This window comes from Oncorhynchus gorbuscha, linkage group LG10 (assembly GCF_021184085.1).
Source record: "Oncorhynchus gorbuscha isolate QuinsamMale2020 ecotype Even-year linkage group LG10, OgorEven_v1.0, whole genome shotgun sequence".
NCBI lineage: Eukaryota > Metazoa > Chordata > Actinopteri > Salmoniformes > Salmonidae > Oncorhynchus > Oncorhynchus gorbuscha.
This window is the reverse complement of record NC_060182.1, coordinates 79,881,483-79,887,174: the sequence shown is the minus strand read 5'-3', so window position 1 is coordinate 79,887,174 and position 5,692 is coordinate 79,881,483. Positions and strand designations below refer to the sequence as shown.

General features: G+C 48.4%; 1 pseudogene; it reads left to right on the top strand.

Moving 5' to 3' along the window:
- LOC124045318 overlaps nt 1-2,386 on the top strand; it is a 20,027-nt pseudogene extending 17,641 nt beyond the window's left edge.
- The last annotated feature ends 3,306 nt before the right edge of the window (nt 2,387-5,692 follow it).

Sequence of the window (5,692 nt, the reverse complement as noted above, 5' to 3'; positions counted from 1 at the left end):
AAACACAAGATTTTGAATTTAGTTAGTCTACCATCAAGCTACTGCAAAATTGAGTTGAATTACTGGTTGAACTACATGCAGTTCACTACTCCCCAACACTGCTGTAGAGTTTTTTTATGAAAGGAGTTTAACATGGTCCTGTAGTAGCCTACTTGGTAACTCATGTTAATGTTACTGATATTATGTATATCTTTCTGAAGCTCCAGTGCCCTCTTCCAACACATCACAGCCCTGTTTGAGTGCAGCACTGCGGCTATGGTGACTCTGCTGGTCAACGACCCAGTGGGTCTGCTGTCTATCAGGTCTTGCAGAGTCCAGATGCTTTCAGACTGGTACACCATGCTGTACAACCCCAGCCCAGACTACATCACCACTCTACACTGCACACAGGAAGCTTTCTTTCCCCTGTGAGTAGCCGATGGCTCGTCCACGTCATGAATGGGATCTATGCACTTTTAGGGCTTGTTTCTCAGTTAGTCCTGGACTCAAAGCATGCTGAAATAGCTTTTTAGTCCAAGATTAATTTCAGTCTCTATCTGGAAACAGTCTCATCATCAACTGATATGAGCTGAACATATGGAATTGGTTGGCATGTTCAGCTTCAGAGCAGTGTGCGCACCATCAAGCACAGTGTGATGTGAGATGTTTTGTTCATTGAATAACATGACTTATTCTGTATCCGCAGGTACACTATAGTGTTGATCTACTAAGCCTTCTGCCTAGTGTTTATTATGCTGCTTCGGCCATTCCTGGTCAAGAAGATCGCCTGTGGTCTGGGGAAATCTGACCGCTTCAAGAGCATCTATGCTGCTCTCTACTTCTTCCCCATCCTGACAGTCCTGCAAGCTGTGGGAGGCGGCCTGCTCTGTGAGTATGCTTTCAATTAAGGGTCCGGTCTGGTTTGGGCCAGCCCGGGTCAGTTTCCATTTATATAGTATTTATGGTTACATAATTGATTTATGTGAAATGCATTATTTTTAGGCCATAGGTCTTGTTGCCTCGGAAGCCTAGGCATCTCACGTTCTGTTCCAATGCCTGGGGAAGTTCTCCTCAGGAAGACCAAAAATAAAATGTCCACCAGAAGTTGAGGTATGCAATTAGCATGCTGAATGCAGGAATTTCCACCAGAACTATTGCCAGAGATCACACAAGCCACAATATTTGATGGGTTTGATAAGTACAAATGTGTCACTAGTTTCCATGTAGACTCCATGACATTCCTGCAGTCAGCATGCTAATTGCATACCTCAACTTGAGACATCTGTGTTTTACCAAATAGGGCTATCTTCTGTATACCAACCCTACTTTGTCACAACACAACTGATTGGCTCAAATGCATTGAGAAGGAAATAAATGATATAGAATGGGCCAAAATACCAGCAAACATTGTGTGAAAACCTTGTGAAGACTTACAGAAAACGTTTGACCTCTGTCATTGCCAACAAAGGGTATATAACAAAGTATTGAGAAACTTTTGTTATTGACCAAATACTTATTTTTCACCATAATTTGCAAATAAATTCACTAAAAATCCTACAACGTGATTTTTCTGGATTTTTTTTTCTCATTTTGTCTGTCACAGTTGAAGTGTACCTATGATGAAAATTACAGGCCTCATCTTTTTAAGTGGGAGAACTTGCACAATTGGTGGCTGACTAAATACTTTTTAGCCCCACTGTATATATATGCACACCTACTCATTCAAGGGTTTTTATTGACCGCATATATATATTTATAAATCGATACTTGGTGTCAAGGTAGCTATATAATATTGTACTAAATAATAGCATGTTATCTGACTGTATTGTTTCAACCCCCATCACTAGTTAACAGCCACCCTAAAAACTAAATCCAATACTGAAGACTTCCAGTAGTCGATGCAACGAGACAAGATTTGGCCTGGCGAGACTAAAGGTCTTGCCATGTGACTGTGGTATAAGCGTGATGCTTTCTGTTTTTCAGATTATGCTTTTCCATACATTATTTTGGTGTTGTCCCTGGTTACCCTGGCAGTGTACATGTCAGCCTCAGAAATACAGGCAAGATACTGCTTATTTTATATTTTCCTAACCAACATTTTTTAACTTTGATATCAGCTCAGTCAATATAATTGTTTGAGCACATATCCCATTTCCTAAGTGTTTTCTCCCTTTACTCCTACCCATAGTCTTTCAAGAATCTCGCTGCCAAGAAGAAGAGGTTGGTGGTGCTCTTCAGCCATTGGCTACTTCACGCGTATGGCATCATCTCCATCTCCCGATTGGATAAACTTGGAGCAGGACCTACCTCTATTGGCCCTGGTACCTGGACCCGCCCTTTTCTACCTGCTCACTGCCAGGTTCACTGAACCTAGCCGATTCTGTCAGAAGGCGGCAACGGCCACTAGAACTGTTATAGATGGATGTGGTTATTAAAGTTAGACTCAGGGAATTCATGTTGCCACGAGCAGCACCGCGGATATCCACCTGTCTCAATTCAGGAGGTGCTGTCCATGGAGATATATGGACGCTAGCCTTTACTGCCTTCTCTGAGTATGGTAGGAGGATGACTGCTGCATGCAGTGTTGATATTCCTTTCACAGTGAAAAGATTTTAGGATATTCCTAGACCTAAGCTGGGAATACAAACAACGTGTACATACTGTATGTCTATAAACTACAAAGCTGCATATATTTCAAGTGTTAATTATTGAATGGTATCGTTTGTGTCCACATGAATGTTGTCTTTACAACCTAAGGCCTAAGATGTACTGTTCCTCATTGAGGCTGTTTTGAGACATGTTTTGTCATTAGATATTCACTCTGTGTGTAACGTCGTTCGTCTGTTGTAAGAAGAGAGTCAGACCGAAATGCAGCGTGTAGGTTACTCATGACTTTAATGAAGAATATCGCGGTACATGAAATAACTGAATAAAATACAAAAACAACAAACGGAACGTGAAACCTATTACAGCCTATCTGGTGACTACAACACTAAGACAGGAACAAACACCCACAAATTACAACGCGAAAGTCAGGCTGTCTAAATACGGTTCTCAATCAGAGACAACGACAAGCACCTGACTCTGATTGAGAATCGCCCCAGGCAGCCAAGCCTAACTAGACACACCCCTAATCATACACAATCCCAAATACTACAAACCCCAATACGAAACACAACATATAAACCCATGTCACACCTTGGCCTACCCAAACATATGCCAAAAACACAAAATACAATGACCAAGGCGTGACAGAACCCCCCCCCCCCCCAAGGTGCGGACTCCCGGACGCACCTCAAGAGCATAGGGAGGGTCCGGGTGGGTGTCTGTCCATGGTGGCGGTTCTGGCTCGGGACGTGGACCCCACTCCATTAATGTCCTATTTCCTCTCCTTCGCGTCCTGGGATAATCCACTTTCTCCGCCGACCATGGCCTAATAGTCCTCACCCTGATCCCCACATAACCGAGGGGCAGCTCGGGACCGAGGGGCAGCTCGGGACAGAGGGGCAGCTCGGGACAGAGGGGTATCTCGGGACAGAGGGGCAGTTCGGGACAGAGGGGCAGCCCGGGACAGAGGGGCATCTCGGGACAGAGGGGCAGCCTGTGACAGAGGGGCAGCCCGGGACAGAGGGGCAACTCGGGACAGAGGGGCAGCTCGGGACAGAGGGGCATCTCGGGACAGAGGGGCATCTCGGGACAGAGGGGCAGCCCGGGACATAGGGGCAGCCCGGGACATAGGGGCAGCTCGGAAAAGAGGGGCAGCTCGGGACAGAGGGGCATCTCGGGACAGAGGGGCAGCTCGGGACAGAGGGGCAGCCCGGGACAGAGGGGCAGCCCGGGACCGAAACAGCCCGGTACTGAGGGGAAGCCCGGTACTGAGAGGCAGCCCGGTACTGAGAGGAAGCTCAGTACTGAGAGGAAGCTCAGTACTGAGAGGAAGCTCAGTACTGAGAGGAAGCTCAGTACTGAGAGGAAGCTCAGTACTGAGAGGAAGCTCAGTACTGAGAGGAAGCTCCGGTAAATCCTGGCTTGCTGGTGGAACTGGATGATTCAGGTTGTCTGGCCGATCTAGAAGATCTTGGCAGACTGGCACTTCTGGCAGACTGGCACTTCTGGCGGATCCTGGCCGACTGGCGACGCTGGGCCGACTGGCGGCGCTGGGCAGACTGGGAGCACTGGGCAGACTGGGAGCACTGGGCAGACTGGGAGCACTGGCGGCGCTGGACAGACAGGAGACTCCGGCAGCGCAGGAGAAGAGAAAGGCTCTGGCTGCGCTAAACAGGCGGGAGACTCCAACAGCGGAGGAGAGGAGAAAAGCGCTGGCTGCGCTGAACAGGCGAGGCGCACCGGAGGCCTGGTGCGTGGTGCTGGAACTGGTGGTACTGGATCTAGGACACGCACAGGAAGCCTGGTGCGGGGAGCTGCCACCGGAGGACCGGTGTGTGGAGGTGACGCAGGATGGGCTAGACCGTGAAGGCGTACTGGAGATCTTGAGAGCAGTGTAGGCACAGGACGTGCAAGGCTAGGGATGTGCACAGGAGGCCTAGTGCGTGAGGCTGGCACCAACTTCACCAGCTGACTAACACGCACCTCAGGTTGAGTATAGAGCGCTAACTCAGGTGCTATCAAATCCCCGACACGATCCGTCGGACGAATATTATATCTATAGCACCAAGCTAGCAACTCCCTCATTACTCTCCACTCCACTTTCCCCATTAACTCCTTCACAGTCTCTGCTTCGCTCACCTCTAACACTGGCTCTGGTTCTGGTCTCCTCCTTGGCTCCTCACGATGAACAAGGAGAGTTGGCTCAGGTCTATCTCCTGACTCAGCCATACTCTCCCTAAGCCCCCCAATACATTTTTTGGGGTGACTTTCCGGTTTCCAACCGCGTCTCCGTGCTGCCTCCTCATACCTGCGCCTCTCCGCTTTATCTGCTTCTATTTCCTCCTTGGGACGCGATATTCTCCCGGCTAGGCCCAGGGTCCTTTACCGTCTAATTCCTCCTCCCATGTCCAAATCTCCAAATGGTGCAGTCTCTCCCACTGCAACTGCTCTTCACGATTAACAGGGAGAGTAGGCTCAGGTCTGACTCCTGACTCAGCCACTCTCTCTCTGCGCTTTCCCCCGTCACCTTCAGCCTTCGCTCTGTATAGCCGTGCTTTCCTTTTCGACTCCATACGTTTATAGCCCTCTTCGCATTGCTGTAGGGAATCCCAGGCGGGCTCCTGCACTCGCTCTGGGTCGGCCGCCCACCTGTCGATTTCTTCCCAAGTCGTATACTCCATGCTTCTGCTGTCCATAACGTCCTCCTTCAGATCCTGCCAGTTCACACGCTGCTCGGTCTGTGAGTGGTGGGTGTTTCTGTAACGTCGTTCGTCTGTTGTAAGAAGAGAGTCAGACCGAAATGCAGCGTGTAGGTTACTCATGACTTTAATGAAGAATATCGCGGTACATGAAATAACTGAATAAAATACAAAAACAACAAACGGAACGTGAAACCTATTACAGCCTATCTGGTGACTACAACACTAAGACAGGAACAAACACCCACAAATTACAACGCGAAAGTCAGGCTGTCTAAATACGGTTCTTAATCAGAGACAACGACAAGCACCTGACTCTGATTGAGAATCGCCCCAGGCAGCCAAGCCTAACTAGACACACCCCTAATCATACACAATCCCAAATACTACAAACCCCAATACGAAAC